The sequence below is a fragment of the Heptranchias perlo genome, chromosome X, assembly GCF_035084215.1.
Source record: "Heptranchias perlo isolate sHepPer1 chromosome X, sHepPer1.hap1, whole genome shotgun sequence".
NCBI classification, from domain to species: Eukaryota; Metazoa; Chordata; class Chondrichthyes; order Hexanchiformes; family Hexanchidae; genus Heptranchias; species Heptranchias perlo.
This window is the reverse complement of record NC_090370.1, coordinates 20,994,792-21,014,267: the sequence shown is the minus strand read 5'-3', so window position 1 is coordinate 21,014,267 and position 19,476 is coordinate 20,994,792. Positions and strand designations below refer to the sequence as shown.

Genomic DNA, 19,476 nt, shown 5'->3' with positions numbered 1-19,476 from the left:
GCCATGATCTTATCAAATGGTGGAGCAGGCACGAGGGGCTGAATGGCCTTCTCCTGTTCCAATATTCCTCTGTTCCTAATTTATTCGAGCAAAGCAATCGGATCAGCCCAACTAATCTCACTGTTCATCATCCAATTAACAAGCTGCAGATAACTGCACCAATCCAAACATTTCCAGGTCACTATGGAAGAGACTCACTTTGAAGCAGTTTTGACACAAAGCAATCTCTGCACATACAAGGCTACGGACCAAATGCTGGAATATGGGATTAGAGTAGAGAGGGCTGATGGCCGGCGCGGACACGATGGGCCGAAGGGCCTCTATCCGTGCTGTATGACTCTATGACTCTCTATGACTCTAAGGGACGGGTGGTGTAAACGGGCAATCAGTGGTCTTTCCAACTGATATTCTACTGTCCAAATGTTTCTGGTAAAATAATGATCAGAGAAGAACAAAGCCCTTTTCTGAGAATGCTCAACAATGGTCAACATATTGACAAAACATCGCAGGGATCGACTCTCCCACAGTTATTATTGCGCTGGAAAGGCAGAACTTGCCAGCTGTTCTAAAATTGATCGCCTGAGCAGGAACTTGCACCCTGGAACCTCAGATCACTACTTTGCTAAAAAGTCTGATGTTCCACCGACTGAGCTTTCCAGGCCGCCCGATGTTTACGCTTTCATCATGCAGATTCATGGTTGGTCTCTGAATTTTCCCTTGAGGACGTCGAAATGGGGTCCGTTTTGCAAAATTCTCATCAACGTTTTGAGGAGAATCCTTGCTTGTGTTGAACCTGATGTGAGAAACATGGAGAGGAAACTCGTGAGTTCACAATTCTCCTTGTTTGTGCCAAATGTCCTGTCATCCGTTCGCACTAATTGCCTTTGTTAAAAAACACTTGACCCAGTGCCTCAAAAGCTGAACTTGTCCCACACGGGAGCAGGAAATGGTCTCCCGACCTGTCAGAGGATCAACAACTGAAAGCGGAATAATTCCACCCGTTACTCAGTGACACCGGGCAACACATTAACCTTCCGAATTTTCCGACACGACATTTCAAACAGAAGAATGTCTGTTTCACGAAAAGAAGAATTGTGTGTTCGGTTCATTAAATTTAAAGATCTCGTGCCGCCTCCTTTGCCATTTCATTTTGACGCCAATCGCCCCTCTCCCGCCTATTCACAAATAAACTCACACCTGCTATTGTCATACGGCCGGCCAGGGAACCCTCAGTGCCCACAGGAGAACACGAAGAAGGAGATGCTTCATGGAACACACCAGCTGAATCTTGAACTCGGGTGGAAATGTTCAGAAGCAAAAAGTAAAACTGCTCCAGGTGAGGCTCGAACTCACAACCTCGGCATTGCTCAAGCCGGATACTGTTATATAAGTACCGCGCGCTAACCGATTGCGCTACTGGAGCCCCATATAAGTAATGCGCGCAGCAAACAGCCTCATTTGCGGCCTGTGAGACTGTCTGTTCTTCCAGTCTGTTTCCAAGTGAACACATGCAGCAAACTGCCGTTCGGCCATTGGTGTTTCATTGGTCGAATTCTCGCCTGCCTCACAGGAAGCTGGGGTTCGATTGCCGCCCAATGCAGGGGCATTTTCATTCGGTATTCATGAAATCGTGTGAATTGGGATAAATTCATATTCAGCTTCAATCTGCACAACATCTTGAGACATTTTCTTTTCTCCACGTGTGTTGCGTTGACGAAACCTCGTCATTCTGTCCTCGAGAGCTGAAACAGGCTCTGGAATTAAGTCAATCCTGCCTTCTGCATCGCTGAAACGATGTGAGAAGCAAATGAGTGAATTTTCAACAAAAGTGGCGCCAGAACACCGCTCGATTGGGATTTGAACCCGGGACCTCTCGCATAAAGTATCAGCAAAACCGCCCGCAGCGAGGATTATACCCCTTGACATACCAGCCACCACAAATAGGTTCGTGCAACCAGTGCACAATTCGCAAACACCCACAGCCGACCAGCCAGCCTTTCAGGCCACTTCTGTTCCTCCAAACTCATTTTCTGTTCCGATGTTCAGCAATGTCAAGTTGAGCACCAACAATTTCAAGTCACCAATATTCGGCTCTCTTTCCCACATTCGTTTCGAATGAACGACTTGTATTATCAAGTTAAACTTTGCAGAATTTACTGCTCTGAAGCTACATTGTCATCTGTCTCGGCATCCGCAGGTTTTACACTGAACCATAAGTATAATAAAATTGCTAATTTTTCACTGTGAGGGAGAAGAGAGATAAATGTGGAGACATTAGCTTCGAATTCATCAGCTGGGATGCACTTTTGCTTCTTCTACCGTCTCAGTCTTTCTTTCTTTCCCCTTCTCTGTTGGTTTTGCAGGTTCGATCAGCCTTGGCCTTTCAAGGAAGCCTGAAAAGTCCATCAGGGGAAAATACAGAGTCAAGAGACTGAGACAGGGAGAGATAGAGAGATTAAAGGATAGGAAAAAAGAGAGTAAATGTCAACTTTTGCGAATTAGCAGAATTAAAGATGGAGCTGGGAACAATTCCTTCATGTATTTTGAAATCTTGCAAGAGACCATCGGGCTTTCAATTCAAAGTGTCCATGTTGCGGAGTATCTCTCCTCGAGTTGGAAAAGTGATCATTTAATTTGAACTCAAACAGCTGCAATGCAAGGAGAATGCGAAAATCCCGAGGAAAACCCCATTAGATTACAAGTCCGACTGCTTAACCATTCAACCATTGCTGCACGAGTGTACGTTAGAATGCGTACGGTTATCACAGGCGATCTGGCAGACTGTAAATTCTTTCAGACAGGTTTCCAAAGAACATATGTATTTTGTTGCCGTTGAGGCATTGGTGTTTAAGCGGGAGAAATCTCGCTTCTTTTGCAAGTCAGTTGGATTCGATTCCCGGCCATTACAGAAACTTTTTGCATTGTGACCCCATGAGATTGCCTGAATTGGGATCAATTAATATTCAGATTCAGTCTACACACCATCCTGAGACATTTTCTGTTCTGCCCGTATGTTGTGTCGACAAACCCTTTGCATTCTGTCCTTTGGTTCTCAAACATGCTCAGAATATGAATCAATTCTGCCATCGGCAACGCTGAAACGATGCGAGAAACCAATTGGTGATTTTTGACTAAAATAGTGACACAGAGGGAGATCGCCTGGCATTTGAACCTGATGCTCGTCTGTCATTGGAGACTCTCCCATTTAAATCTCCATCCACGGGCTGAGTCTGAATAAATCCGTCAGCTTGTGATTCTTTGCGAGAGAGCGGGAGATGTTGAGAAAACAGCTGAAGATTTCCCTCGATTTATTAATAGTGCACATTCTCACATACATTAGATAATGGACTTTCACATCGACTTTCAACCCTTTTTATTTGTAGATCACACGCTGCTGGAGGGAGGAGCGCATTGCCACATCCGGGTTTGTTGGAAAGACTGTGCTTGTGCGGGGAGCAAAGGGCCCAATTGCCGAGGGGACCTGTTCGGTCCGAGTCCATCACAGCCTCAGACTGACGAAAGGAAGGGGAGGTTCGTGAAAAAATGGGCGAAGAAGTTGTTACTGAGCAGATTTTTAAGGTCGGAGGGTCAGTTATCAAGGTCACTTTTCCCAGTTCTGCCACTTCCTTTGCGATTTACAAACCGTTTGTTTATTTAATGTTTAAATCACTAGAGCCTGAAGTAAATTTGTCTCTTCTCTCCGCTTATATTGAATGACCCGCCGTGTGTTTTTGCATTTTATATTTTTGTTTAAAGCTCAGTTTTACCATAAACCGATGGACGTCAGAACCTGCGGTGGGAGGAGGACGGGTTGATTTTCTTGAAGGGGCAAATCTCACTGGGAAGGAAAAAGCGACCTCCAGCCGAATGCACAGAAATAACTCCGTGAGTGAAGAAAAATGACAATATTCTAAGTGCAATTTAAACCCACATCTACAGAAGAAATCGTGAATGGAACATTGCGCTTTCGATCCCTCGACCACCAGAACCAATACTGGAGACAGCCTTCCTGACTGAAGTCTGTGTGTGGGAGTGAGTCCTGAATCGGACCCCTTCAGTGTGAAGAGACCCGGCAGGCGGCTGGCAGACACGGCTCCGAATGGGACTCGCTTCACTCCGGCATCAGCAGCTGGTTTAAAAACCGCTCTGGCTGCTGCTGTTACTCGGCCTCCCAAACTCTGGGTGCTCCATGGAGGTCAGTCCTGATTTCTCTCTTCTGGATCCGGCTCCAACTCTTCACTGTTGACGGGAGCGCGTCTGGTACCAAGTGAGTCAGAACCGTGTGCAAATCACGACCCGAGTACATCGACTCGGGGACTGGCGAATGGCTTTATATTGGGTTATTGTTTAAGGTATGGGCTGTTCAATGTTTGTGTAATAGTAATTATCATAATTATTTCCAGCTCCTCCTGCTCACTGGTGCTCGGTGTTTCACCCTGTGATATAACCTCAGTCTCACTGTATACATCCTCTCGAGAGCGTGCATCTGGGCTGGTGATGGAAACGGGGAATCGGGTGCAGCAATAGACGCTTCGGAGTTACCAAGCTTACTGACGTTTCCTGAATTCTTTAAATGGTGGGAGACCTTACAATTAACAACAACTTACATTTATATCGCGCCTTTAACATAATAAAATGTCCCAAGGCGCTTCACAGGAGCGTAATCAGATAAAATTTGACACAGATCCACAAAAGGAGATATTCGGACAGGTGAACTAAAACTTAGTGAAAAAAGGTCGGTTGTGATGAGCGTCATAAAGGAGGAGAGAGAGGCGAAGGGGTTTAAGTCGGTTATTCCGGAGTTTGAGCACAGGCAGCTGAAGGCAAGACCGCCAATTGTGGAGCGATTAATATCAGGAGTTCACAGCAGGCCATAATTTGAGGAACGCAGTGATCTCGGAAGGTTGTCGGACTGTGGGAGGTGACAGCGATAGGGAGAGGCGAAGCCACGGAGGGACCTGAACACAAGGATGAGAATTTTAAAATCGAACATTGGCGGACCGGGAATCAATGTGGGTGAGCAAGCGCAGGGGTGGTGGACAGTTTCAAAGCGAAGCAACGTGTGCAGGCTTGGAGGGACAATGCGACTCGGGATAATTGGCCTGGGGCAGTGAGAACATCTCTTGAGCATTAAGATATTCAGTAGCTGAAAGAGGCAGGGAGATGAGATCTGTGTGTCTAATTATTCTGGCATCTGCAAAATCCATCGTTTCTCAATGACCAATATCTTTCTTCCCCTCTCCCTGCTTTCCTGGTAAGGTTTTATTTTCAGTCGCTGTATTTGCTTCGAACATCTAATTCCCCGGCATCTGGAGGAGCAGAGGAAGCTGGAGGAAAATAACAGACAGAAGCGGAAGGAGGTGGAAGGTGAAACTGCCCGAAAATGTGAGTGTGACTTGTTTCAAATGAGGCAAGACAGGCCGGCGTTACCTTGCAGCTTTCCAAGGAGATGCGTTGATCAGGTAGGTGTATTTTGAAATGGAAACAGTGACAGCCGAGGCAACAAAGCCATCAGTTTTACTCTGTTCCTCAGCCCCCGGAGTGAGTGAGGCCGTGACAAGCAGTAACATTGAGGCCGTCTGTCCGGTCCCGCTCTCTCCAATCACCCGCTGCCGGCGCAAAGCAGTGAATGCAGCCTCTGACATCGCATTACTGCCCCTCCATGGGAAACAAGCAACCACGGCCCGTTCAAAGCTCCACATACACCGAGCACATGGGCAGGAAATACCTGGAAGATTGTATCCCAGTCGCTCAGCCCTCCAGAAGCATTTAAAGAAGTCCGGAATGAGTGAAAATTTCCTTGGGTTTTAATCTGGAAATGAGAGAATGTGACCCCTGCACCCAGGAGTCGGGAGTGGATTTGCACCTTCCAGAAAACCAACCCGACCTGTATCCGAATCCGAACCACCAGACCACCAGGGAACCTGCTGCAATTTTCCTGCAAGCAAGCCGACCAACGCTGCTTTTCCGACTTGTCCCTGTGAAATTGACGTCACTTTCGCCACAGACAAGCTGATCGTACAAAATGGCATTTACTGGAAGAACACGAAAGACTTGTTCAGAGAATGAAATCACCAAGTGCGGGGAGGGATGAACATGGAATGGACAGTGAGGGGAAATACTATCACAAGCTGCTGGTGTAACTGTTTCCATTTCCAAAACAAACCTACCTGATCAACGCATCTCCTTGGAAAGGTGCAAGGTAACGCCGGCCTGTCATGCCTCATTTGAAGCAAGTGACACTCACATTTTCTGCCAGTTTCACCTGCCACCTCCTTCTGCTTCTGTCTGTTATTTTCCTCCAGCTTCCTCTGGTCCTCCAGATGCCGGGGAATTAGATGTTCGAAGCAAAAACAGCGAGAAAGATGTTGGTCATTGAGAGACGATGGATTTTGCAGATGCCAGGATAAATAGACACAAAGATCCCACCTCCCTGCCTCTTTTGCTGTTGAATATCTTAATGCTCAAGAGATGTTCTCACTGCCCCAGGCCAATTATCCAGAGTCGCACTGTCCCTCCAATCCTGCACACGTTGCTTCGCTTTGAAACTGTCCATCACCCCCGTGCTCGCTCACGTACATTGCCTCCCAGTTCGCCAATGCCGCGATGTTAAAATCCTCATTCTTGTGTTCATATCCCTACGTGGCCTCGCCTCCCCCTATTGATGAAACCACCCCCAGCCCCACAACCTTCCGAGATCACTGTGCTCCTCAAATTATGGCCTCCTGGGACATTTTATTATGTTAAAGGCGCTTTGTAAATGTCAGCTGTTGTTAATTGTGAGGTCTCCCATCATTTAAAGAAGTCAGGATATGACAGTGAGCTTTGTAACTCCGAAGCGTCGATTGCTGCACCCGATTCACCGTTTCCATCAGCAGCCCAGATGCACCCTCTCGAGAGGATGTTTATGGTGAGACTGAGGGTAAATCACAGGGTGAAGCACCGATCACCAGTGAGCAGGAGGAGCTGGAAATAATCATGATAATTACAATTACACAAACTTTGAACAGCCCATACCTTAAACAATAACCCAATATAAAACCAATCGCCAGTCCCCGAGTCGATGTACTCGGGTCGTGATTTGCACACGGTTCTGTCTCACTTGGAACCAGACGCGCTCCCGTCAACAGTGAAGAGTTGGAGCCGGATCCAGAAGAGATAAATCAGGACTGACCTCCACAGAGCACCCAGAGTTTGGGAGGCCGAGTAACAGCAGCAGCCAGAACGTTTCTAAACCAGGCGCTGATGCCTGAGTGAAGCGAGTCCCATTCCGAGCCGTGTCTGCCAGCCGCCTGCCGGGCCTCGTCGCATGGAAGGGGATCGATAAAGGACTAACTCCCACACACAGATTTCAGTCAGGAAGGCTGTCTCCAGTATTGGCTCAGTTCGTCGAGCGATCTAAAACGCAGTGTTTATTTCACGATTTCTTCTGTGGATGTGGGTTTAAATTGCACTTAGAACATTGTCATTTTTATTCACTTACGGAGTTATTTCTGTGCATTCGGCTGGAGGTCCTTTTTCCTGCCCAGTGAGATTTGCCCCTTCAAGAAAATCAACCCGTCCTCCATCCACCGCAGGTTTTGACGTCCATCGATTTATGGTAAAACCGAGCTTTAAACTGAAACATACAATACAAAAACACACGGCGGGTCATCCAATTTAAACGGAGAGAAGAGACAAGTTTATTTTAGGCCCTGCTGATTTAAACATTAAATAAACAAACGGTTTGGAAACAGCAAAGGAAGTGACAGAACTTTGAAAAGTGACCTTGGGAACTGACCCCTCCTACCAACAAAATCTACTCATTAACTACTCTTCGCCCATTTTTTCACGAACCTCCCCTTCCTTTCGTCAGTCTGAGGCTGTGATGGACTCGGGGAACAAAAAGGTCCCTTCCGCCATTTGGCCCTTTGCTCCCCGCACAAGCACAGTCTTTCCAACAAACCCGGATGTCCCAATCCGCTCCTCCCTCCAGCAGGCTGTGATCATCAAAGAAAAATTGTTGAAAGTTTGTGTGAAATATATATCCATTTTCTAATGTATGTGAGAATGTGCACTGTTAATGTATCCACGGAAATCTTCAGCACATTTCTCAACATCTCCCGCTCTCTGGCAAAGAATCACAAGCTGACGGATTTATTCAGACTCAACACGGAGATGGAGATTTAAATGGGAGAGTCTCAAATGAAGAGACCAGCATTTGGTTCAACTGCCAGACGAGCCCCCTCTGTGTCACAATTTTGGACAAAAATCACCAATTGGTTTCTCACATCGTGTCAGCGTTCCCGATGGCAGAATTGACTAATATTCAGAGCATGTTTGAGAACCAAAGGGCAGAATGCAAAGTGTTCATCGACGCAACATCCGGGCAGCACAGACAACATCTCAAAATGGTGTGTGGATTGAATCTGGGTTTGAATTGATCCCAATTCAGGCAATCTCATGGGTGCTTAATGCAAAAAGTTTCCTCAATGGCTTGGAAACGAAACCTACTGAATTGCAAAGAAAGCGAGATTTCTCCCACTTAACCCTCAATGTTTAAACGGCAGCAGGTTACATATATCGCTTTGGAAACCTGTCTGAAAGAATTTGCAGTCTGCCAGATCGCCTGTGATAACCGTATGCATTCTGATGCACAACCGTGTAGAAATGGCTGAATGGTTGAGGCTTTAGATTTATAATTTAAGCGCCTTTTCCGAGGCTTGTTCAGTGTTTGGGTTCAAGCGAAATAATCGTCTTTCCAACTCTCGGAAAGATTTTCCGCAACGCGGGCACTTTCAGTTGGGAATCTAATGATCTCTTGCAGGATTTCAAAATACATGAAGGAATTGTTCCCAGCTCCATCTTAAATTCTGTTAATTCGCAAAAGTTGACATGTACTCTCTTTTTTCCTATACTTTAATCTCTCTATCTCTCCCTGTCTCAGTCTCTTGACTCTTTGTATTTTCCTCTGGTGGACTTCTCAGGCTTCCTTGAACGGCCAAGGCTGATCGAACCTGCAAAACCAACAGAGAAGGGTAAAGAAAGAAAGACTGAGACGGTGGGAAAAGCAAAAGTGCAACCCAGCTGAATTCGGAGCGAATGTCTCCACATTTATCTCTCTTCCCCCTCACAGTGAAAACGGAGCAATTTTGTTCTACTCATGGTTCAGTGTATAACCTGTGGATGCCGAGACAGATGACAATGTCGCTTTAGAGCAGTAAATTCTGCAAAGTTGTACTTGATAATAGAAGTCGTTCATTCAAAACGAATGTGGTAAAGAGAGCCCAATATTGGTGACTTGAAAAAGTTACTGCTCAACATGACACTGCTGAACATCGGAATTGAAAACGAGATTGGATGAACAGAAGGGATCTGAAAGGCTGGCTGATCGGCTATGGGTGGCTGCGAATTGTACACTGGTTGCACGGTCTTGTTCGTGGCGGCTGTTTGATCTTGGGCTATAATTATCGCTGACGGAGGTTTCACTGATTGTTTGTGTGAGAGGTCCCGGGTTTAAATCCCAATCCAGCACGGCTGTGTCGCAACTTCCTGTGAAAATTCACTCATTTGCTTCTCACATTTTTTCAGCGATACAGAAGGCAGGATTAACTGAATTCCAAAGCAAGTTTCAGCTCCAGAGGACAAAATACTGAGGTTTCCTCAACGCAACACACGTGGAGAAAAGAAAATGTCCCAAGATTGTTTGCAGATTGAAGCTGATTGTGAATTTATCCCAATTCACGCGATGTCATGAATGCGGAATGAAAATGCTCCTTCATTGGGCGGTAATCAAACCTCAGCTTCCTGTGTGACAGGCAAGAATTTGACCACGAAAACACCAATGGCTGAACGGCAGTTGGCTGCATGTTTCCACTTGGAAACCTGTCAGAAAGAATATACAATCTCACAGGCCGAAAATGATGGTGTTTGATGTGAAAAATAATCGGATGCAGCTCTCGTGGCGCAATCGGTAAGCTGCGCGGGACTTATTTAACAGTATTAGGCCCGAGTCAACGCCGAGGTTGTGAGTTCAACTCTCACGTGGTGCAGTTTTATCTTTTGCTTCTGAACACTTCCACCCGAGTTCAAGACACGGCTGGTCTGTTCCATGAAGCATCTCCTTCTTCGTGTTCTCATGTGGGCACTTCTGTTCCTCTGGTCGGCCGTATTGCAATAGCAGTTGTGAGTTTATTTGTTCATAGGCGGGAGAGGGAGCGATTGGCGACAGCATGAAATGGCAAAGGAGGCGCCACCATGTCCTTGAATCTAAAGAACCGAACACACAATTCTTCTTTTCGTGAAACAGACATTCTTCTGTTTGAAGTGCCGTTTCGGAAAATTCGGAAGGTTAATGTGTTGCCCGGTGTCACTGAGTAACGGGTGGAATTATTACGCTTTCAGTTGTTGATCCGCTGACAGGTCGAGAGACCTTTTCCAGCTCCCGTGTGGGGCAAGTTTAGATTTTGAGCAACTGGGTAAAGTGCTTTTTTCAATTGGTGCAAACGAATGACAAGACATTTGGCACAAACAGGAAGAGTTGTAAACTCACGAGTTACCTCTCCATGTTTCTCACATCAGATTCAAAACAAACAAAGATTTTCCTTCAGACATGACTGAGAATTTTGTCAAACGGACCCTCACTCGAGTTCGACGCCCACAAGCGATAATTTAGAGACTTACCATGAATCTTTATGATGGAGTATTACAAAATCGTGAACATGGATAGCTCAGTCCGTTAAGCATCAGATAAGCAAATTCGTGATTTTGAGAGTCCAGAATTCAAATCCTTGTTCAGGCTGTTAAATTTAAAACAGTTGGCAAGTTCTTCTCCTCCAGCGGAGGAACAACTGCGGGAGAGACGATGTGTGTCAATATGTTGACTTGGAGTCCGTGTTTCATTTGTTCACGGGGTGTGGGAGACTGCAGCCCCTGTTTGATTATTTGGAGGGGCTGCTCCTCAGGTTCTGGCTGCACTTCAGTCCCACGCTCCTGATCTTTGGCCGTCCGGTGAGGAGGGGGGCGGGCAGGTCGGTGGACGTCCTCGTGGGCCTGCTCCTGGGCCTGTCCAAGGTGGCCATCCACAGGTCCAGGTTGCGTGCGGCCCGTGGGGGCGGTCGCTCGGCCTGTCTGCCTCTCTTCCGGGGAATGCTCCGCGCCCGGGTGGCCCTGGAGATGGAGCACGCGGTGTCTGCCGGTACGCTTGAGGCTTTCCGCGACCGGTGGGCACCTCAGGGGCTGGAGTGCATCCTGGACGAGGAAAATAAAATTTTAATTTGATGCCTGGTTTTGGTTTATTTGATTTTTAGGACTTAAGCACACCCTACACCCCACCTTCTTATAAAAGGGGGGGCTAAAAACACAAAAAAAGAAAAGAAAAAAAAAGGTGCTGGTTGGTGGGTAAAGTGATAGTTGAGTTGTTTGGTATCATGGGGGATAAAAAAAAACTGCATCAAAGTGAGTCTCTTCCATCGTTACCTAGAAATATTTGTATTGGTGCATTTATCTGCAGCTTGTCAATTGGAAGGTTAACACGGAGTTTAGTTGGGCTGATCTGATTTCTTTGCTCGAGTAAATTAGATACTTTTTAATCTCCACCCACTCCTTGCAGACACTTCCAGCATCATCCACGTGGGCGGTAGAATGCAGAGACATTCAGCGCGACAAATCAATCCGTGCCGCCTCTTACCGAAACTCGGGAACAATGTTAACCATTTCAGCCTCTCAGATGCCGATGTCGACAATTTCATCTTGTGCAGCAAGAACCCCTGGTGATTTTACAGTCACCGAAGTTCGCTTCACTTTCACCAAAGTTTACTCAAAGAGAGAAAAATGAAGGAAAAGTGAATGTTTCGTCATTGTTGTCGAAGCAAAATCGCTGCTTTCATTCCTTCCACCGCTGATCTTCCTGCGGGTTATGAACCTTCTGCACTCCGCTATTTTTATCACATGATCAGGAAGTGAAACAAGTTGAATTTGAAAGTGGGAGCAACAAACTGGATCAAGCGGATAGGCGGGGAGGGATATTGCAAAACAAACAGCCAAGCAACCGGGAGCGTGTCAGCTGTTACATAAGAACATAATAAATAGGAGCCGGAGTTGGCCTGACGGCCCCTCGAGCCTGTTTCGCCATTCATGGCTGATCTTCGACCTCGACTCTATTTTCCCGCCCGATCCCCATATTCCCACACGGCACTTCAAACAGAAGAATGTCTGTTTCACGAAAAGAAGAATTGTGTGTTCGGTTTTTTAGATTTTCAGATCTCGTGGCGCCTCCTTTGCCATTTCATGCTGTCGCCAATCGCTCCTTCTCCCGCCTGTTAACAACGAAACTCACACCTGCTATTGCAATACGGCCGACCAGAGGAACCAAAGTGCCCACATGAGAACACGAAGAAGGAGATGTTTTTGGAACAGACCAGCTGGACCTTGAACTCCGGTGGAACGATTCAGATGCAAAAGGCTCACCTGCTCCAGGTGAGGCTCGAATTCACAACCTCGGCATTGCTCGAGCTTGATACTGTTATATAAGTACCGCGCGCTAACCGATTGCGCCACTAGAGCTGGATGGTTGTCTGTTTCTCATCAAACAACCTCAATTTCGGTCTGTAAGATTGTATGTTCTTTCAGGCAGGTTTCCAAGTGGACACATGCAGCCAACTGCCGCTCGGGCATTGATGTTTTCGTGGTCGAATTCTTGCCTGCCACACAGAAAGCTGGGGTTTGATTACCGCCCAAGAGCATTTTCATTCTGCATTAATGACAATATGTGAAATGGGATAAATTGATATTCAGCTTCAATCTTCATAACATCATGAGACATTTTCTTTTTTCCAGGTGTGTTGCACACACGTCACCTCGGCTTCTGCAAGGAAAGAATGAGACGTTTGGAACATTCTTCTTCAGACGGTAATTGATGCTAACTCACTTGTGATTGTTCAATCTCGTATTAATAGATTTCTGTGAACCAATGTTATGGAGGGATATGAGGCTAAGACGGATATATGGAGCTCGGTCACAGCTCCACCATGATCTCATTGAATGGTGGAACAGGCTCGACGGGCTAAATGCCGCTGCCACTTGCTGCCTCCTGATATGCGCCACTTTCACCTGCAAGAAAGCGTGACGTGTGTCTGTGTGATGGCTGATAGCTGCCAGTGTGTGTGACCTGTGAGTTGTTGGTGGGCGGCTTGCAACAGTGGTAACGTGTGAGGGTGAGAGGAAGTCTCTGGTTTGAAGAGTTGAGTACTGATGGAAAGAGTTTGTTGGTATCTGGGTGATGGGGATGTCGTGCGTGGTGCAATTGGTAGGTGACGTCATTTGAGAGTTGACCTCACTCACCTTGACCACTAATGTCAAAGCATTGAACTTCCTCCTGCACTGCATCGAAGTCCATGCTACTGTGCGCCTGGCAATGACTTCGTCCCCCGCTGCCTCCCGCTGCCTTTTGGATATATGTCTGGACGGCCTCTTGCCCACCCCCAACCCCCAACCTCTGCAAAGATAGGATGTCCCTCCTTCTGCCCACCTCTTGCACCAAGGTCTCTCAGCATCAGCAGAGAAGCTTGGTGCATGCACTCTCCAGGCTTGGTACCAACTGAGATCGACAAATTGATGAGGACTGGCGTGCAGATTGGAGGGTGTGGGATTTGGTTGCGTACAACCTTTATTCAATGTTTTAACATAACTCATCAGCGTGTGAACAGAAGGATGGAACTTGCATCTGTGTTTTACGTGTGTGATGCCTCATCTCAGTTCAGACTCCGTGCAGACAGCAGACTGTAATTTTCAGCAAATAACAGGGACCAGCGACCTTTGATAGATTTCTGAGAAATATCCCACCTTTCGGAGATTCAGCTCCCCTGGTGGTGGAAAGCGCATATTGCATTGATCCCACGTGCAAGGCCCGGAATGGAACGCTGAATGCAGGTGCGTCTTCGGGACAGTCGAATCTTGCGTCCTGCCTGCGGAAGGGTCACTGGGCGCGGTGAAACAGCGCATCACGCTACCTGCGCCGAAATAAGGCCTTTATCCAATTTTCCCCCAAAATTTCCTGCATACACCAATCGAAAGGATTCCAATATGGTATCTGGCACATGGGGCCACAGGAAGAAAGTTTGCATTTAGATAGCGCCCTTCACCACCTCATTCGTCCCTAAACGCTTTACAGTCAATGAAGCACTTTTTGAAGTGTAGTCACTGCTGACATGCAGGAAACGAGGCACCCAATTTGCGCCCAGCAAGATCCCAAACACAGCGATGTGATAATGAGCAGATAATGTGTTGTAGTGATGTGGCTGAAGGGATAAACATTGAACAGTTCTCCGGGGAGAATTAATCACCTTTAAAGACGGAGACAACGTGATTGTATCAGTTCGAGTTTTGACCTTTGTAATGTTTTTCTTTCCTTATTTTTATCTTCTTCAGATTCCAACTGAGCAGCAAACTGACAACTGAACGCTCACAGAATTTTCGATAAATCTGTCACTCAAAATAAACAATGTTATAAATAAAGAAATAAACCGGATTGAGACGGTTCACTTCACTGAAAAGTCGAATTCCTATTAAACCGGCGCGGCGGAATCACAACAGCTCATCGCTGATCTGCACCTCAACTCCATTTAGCGAAAGAGAAACTGGAAAACGCATGTTTCGAGACGAATTTACTAATTTCCTGAAAAATGAATATCACGAAACCAGCAAAACATTCCCCGCCCTGATTAAACACACAGCAAGGGAATGTGTCGAATATATAGAAAGAAACCCGCGATTGTATTCTTGCACGGATAGAATACCTTCCTCAATATTAACTCTAACACAGAGCACGAGATCTGGATCTGACCCTTTTACCCCGTGGTGCGGGACCCCGCGTTTATATTTAAAATAAAAAAAGAAAATCATTAAATAATAATCTCACCCACAGAATTGGGGGTTGGGGATTGTTCCTGTTTTACAGGACAGGATGAGGTCACTCGGACCGTCGGGCTTGGATAGTAAATTCTGTTCACATTCTCCGCTCGGTGTTGTTCTCCGTGTCCATTTTCAGTTCACCGATTTGTCTTTTATTTTATTTCACCTCTCTCTATTTTGCAGACTGAGTGCGAAAGAGATTCGCTTTGGAGGCTGAACATTTTGATCAAAGATTTGTTTATTCTGATTGTAGGTTTCTCGGAGTTCCTGTCGAAGTTCAGTTGTCATTTCCTGATAATTCGGAAAGAGTAGAGCCAACTTGCTGCAAGAGAGAAAACAAGAAATGAACAACGTCAACAAAGTGAAAGGAAGAGAGTGTCGAGCGTTTAAGATCATTTGGTGCCACCCTTTGTCATCGGCCGCGTGGCGTAATGAATAAAGCTTCTGATTTCGATATTAGCTCAAATGGTTATCAGAAGATTGCAGGTTCGAGTCCTTCCGCGGTCATTTTACTCGCTGGGTGAAAATTTGTCCGACGTGCGCCCGAACTGTTTGACACCCGACCGTTTCGAAGAGTCTGATGGAACCGAAATCCCGAAATTACTTTGCGTTCAGAAATTGACTCCACATTGTCGATCTGTGTGCACGGCCAGGACACAGTGTAAAAGTGACATTATTTCTGCTGCTTGGATTCAGAAATGGTCGGCGAATCCATTGTGCTCTGTCGGTATGGGTCCGAATCCCATCCGTGTCGTTATTGTATTGAACTTTTGTTACGGCCCCACGTAAGTTTTGTACAATAAAAATGGACTTGGTGTCCGCGCCGGCCATCAAGCCCTGTCTAATCTAATCCCATATTCCAGCATTTGGTCCGTAGCCTTGTATGCTATGGCATTTCAGGTGCGCATCCAAATGCTTCTTGAATGTTGTGAGGGTTCCTGCCTCCACAACCCTTTCAGGCAGTGAGTTCCAGACTCCAACCACCCTCTGGGTAAAAAAGTTCTTTCTCAAATCCCCTCTAAACCTCCCGCCTTTTACGTTGAATCTATGCCCCCTTGTTATAGAACCCTCAACGAAGGGAAAAAGCTCCTTAGTATACATCCTATCTGTGCCCCTCATAATTTTGTACACCTCAATCATGTCCCCCCTCAGCCTCCTCTGCTCCAAGGAAAACAAACTCAATCTTCCCAGTCTCTCATCATAGCTGAAGCGCTCCAGCCCTGGTAACATCCTGGTGAATCTCCTCTGCACCCTCTCCAAAGCGATCACATCCTTCCTGTAGTGTGGCGACCAGAACTGCACACAGTACTCCAGCTGTGGCCTAACCAGTGTTTTTTCAGCTCCATCATAACCTCCTTGCTCTTATATTCTATGCCTCGGCTAATAAAGGCAAGTGTCCCATATGCCTTGTTTACCACCTTATCGACCTGTTCCGCCGCCTTCAGGGATCTGTGAACTTGCACACCAAGATCCCTCTGACCCTCTGTCTTGCCTAGGGTCCTCCCATTCATTGTGTATTCCCTTGCCTTGTTAGTCCCTCCAAAGTGCATCACCTCGCACTTTTCCGGGTTAAATTCCATTTGCCACTGTTCCGCCCATCTGACCAACCCATCTATATCGTCCTGCAGACTGAGGCTATCCTCCTCGCTATTTACCACCCTACCAATTTTTGTATCATCAGCGAACTTACTGATCATACCTTTTACATTCATATTCAATATTACTTGTTCGCTCTGTATTATTTTATCAGTGAATTACATTTGTCTGTTATTGGATGTGAGCGAGGGAATTATTCTGTTCCTGTGTCAGTTGCGACTTCTTGCCGCCTTTGGCTGGTGCTTTACTGAAGGATTTCTTGGCGCCCTTCTTGGGAGCTGTTTTCTTGTCCTCAGGCATTTTCAAATTGAATTTCTGACACAGAAATGACACAAATCCGCTCCGAGCTCGGATTAAATAGGCAGCCACACAGCCCTATGCTAATGAGGGATGGGTGAAGGCAATGATTGTGATTTGACGGATGGGAGTGAAGCCACCTTACATCGAAACATGGAAAATCGGAGTAAGAGTCGGCCATTCCGACCTTCGGGCCTGCTCCGCCATTCAAAATGATCATGGCTGATCGTCTAATTCAGTGCCCTGTTCCGGCTTATACCACATATAAGAACATAGGAACAAGAGTCGGCCATTCAGCCCCTCCTGCCTGCTCTGCCATTTGACAAGATCATGGCTGATCTGTGATCTAACTCCATGTACCCGACTTTGGCCCATATCCCTCAATACCTTTGGTTGCCAAAAAGCTATCTGTCTCAGATTTAAATTTAGCAATTGAGCTGGTATCAATTGCTGTTTGCGGAAGAGAGTTCCAAACTTCTACCACCCTTTGTGTGGAGAAATGTTTTCTAATCTCGCTCCTGAAAGGTCTGGCTCTGATATCACTTGGTCCCTTCAGCATTAAGAAATATATCTATCTCTTTCTTGAATACATCTAATGACTTGGCCTCCACTGCCTTCTGTGGTAGAGAATTCCACAGGTTCACCACTCTCTGAGTGAAGAATTTTCTCCTCATCTCGGTTCTAAATTGGATACCCCGTATCCTGAGACTGTGACCCCTGGTTCTGGACTCCCCAGCCATCAGGAACATCCTCCCTGCATCTAGTCTGTCTAGACCTGTTAGAATTTTATATGTTTTGAAGAGATCACCTCTCATTCTTTTAACTCTCGTGAATACTGGCCGAGTCGACCCAATCTCTCCTCATACGTCAGTTCTGCCATCCCAGGAATCAGTCTGGTAAACCTTCATTGCACTCCCTCCATGGCAAGGACATCCTTCCTCAGATAAGGAGACCAAAACTGCACACAATACTCCAGATGTGGTCTCACCAAGGCCCTGTTGAACAGCAGTGAGACATCCCGAAAGACAAACCTGTTCCTTTCACTGATTGGTTTCTTCAGATATCCAATCAGATTTAGTACCTGCCACCAATCACAAACGCACTCACACTGCACATTGTCCGGTTTCAGCAATTTGTTCCGAACTGTTGCAGTTCTGCTTCCGACCAGTAGATGTCCCCAAACCCCGGGACATTGAAGTTTGCAGATGAGAGAGGGACAGAACAGAAACTAATTCTTCACATTATATTGCACGAGTGGGTTTTAGTTAAACTGGGAATGGAGACGAGCTGCAAGTACATTTTGTTAGACCAAACATTAGATGTAATGCTGTGTTAAATTCTTATAATTGATTTCGGGGGGAAAGTCAATACTGAGGAAGACTGCAAAAAATAAGTTTGCAGAACGGCTGTGCAAATGACCACTGAATTTCAATATCGAAAGGTGTGAGCTGGTGCATTTTGCCAGGGGAACAAGTTGGCCACATACTGCTTGGAAAATAAGATCCGAAACGGGGTAGAGGAGCAATGTAAATCGACCTGAGAAATCAGAGAGAAATACTGCGCAATGTGCAGTGAAATATAATGGGGCAAATTCACAACTATTCAATGAGTGAAACAAAACTTTATTATGAATCAATTGTACTCATTTTCCACTATCAAAATGTGCAAAAATACGAGAGTAGAAGTTACAGACAGAAACTTTCCTCACATTGCACATTGTCCTGTTTCTGCAACCACGACAGAAAAAGTGAATTTGTTCGGCTCGTATACAGTTCCCGATTCCATCCAGTAGAGGTCAGTCTCTGGTACTGTGTATGACAGTGGGCATTATTCTGTATTCTGTCAGTCCCTGGTACTGTGTATGACAGTGGGGTTTATTCTGTATTCTGTCAGTCCCTGGTACTGTGTATGAGAGTGGGGTTTATTCTGTATTCTGTCAGTCCCTGGTACTGTGTATGACAGTGGGGTTTATTCTGTATTCTGTCAGTCCCTGGTACTGTGTATGAGAGTGGGGTTTATTCTGTATTCTGTCAGTCCCTGGTACTGTATATGACAGTGGGGTTTATTCTGTATTCTGTCAGTCCCCGGTACTGTGTATGAGAGTGGGGCTTATTCTGTATCTGTCTGTCTCTGGTACTGTTAACAAGTGTGGAATTAACTCTATAATTGTCAGTCTCTGTTACTGTGCATGAATGTGGGGTTTATTCTGTACCTGTCTGTCTCTGGTGATGTATTGGAGTGCGGGAATTATTCTGTACCTGTCTGTCTCTGGTACTGTGTGTGAGTGTGGGATACATTCTGTGCCTGTCAGTCTCTAGTCCAGTATATGAGTGTGGGTTTTACTCCAGATCTGTCAATCTTGGGTTCAGTATGCAAGTGTGGGGCTTATTCTGTATCTGTCAGTCTCTGATACTGTGTGTGCATGTGGGATTCATTCTGTATCTGTCTGTCTCTGGTACTGTACATGAGTGTGAGGTTTATTCTGTATCTGTCAGTCTCTGATACTGTACCAGAGATTGGGGTTCATTCTGCATTTGTCAGTCTCTGATATGGTATGCGAGTGTGGGATTTATTCTGTATCTGTCAGTCTCTGGTACGGTATCTGAATTTGGGATTTATTCTGTGCCTGTCATTCTCTGGTACTGTACATGTGTGTGGGGTTTATTCTGTATCTGTCAGTCTCCGGCACTGTCT

General features: G+C 46.1%; 2 non-coding genes across 2 annotated transcripts; both read right to left on the bottom strand.

Annotated features, from left to right (window-relative positions):
- Positions 1 to 1,328: 1,328 nt before the first annotated feature.
- trnai-uau (transfer RNA isoleucine (anticodon UAU)) lies at positions 1,329 to 1,423 on the bottom strand. The gene is made up of 2 exons: positions 1,386 to 1,423; positions 1,329 to 1,364 (listed from the first exon to the last, which is right to left on the bottom strand). It is a non-coding gene; the product is annotated as a tRNA-Ile (tRNA).
- Positions 1,424 to 12,448: 11,025 nt separating this feature from the next.
- Positions 12,449 to 12,543, bottom strand: trnai-uau (transfer RNA isoleucine (anticodon UAU)). The gene is made up of 2 exons: positions 12,506 to 12,543; positions 12,449 to 12,484 (listed from the first exon to the last, which is right to left on the bottom strand). It is a non-coding gene; the product is annotated as a tRNA-Ile (tRNA).
- Between the last annotated feature and the right edge of the window lie 6,933 nt (positions 12,544 to 19,476).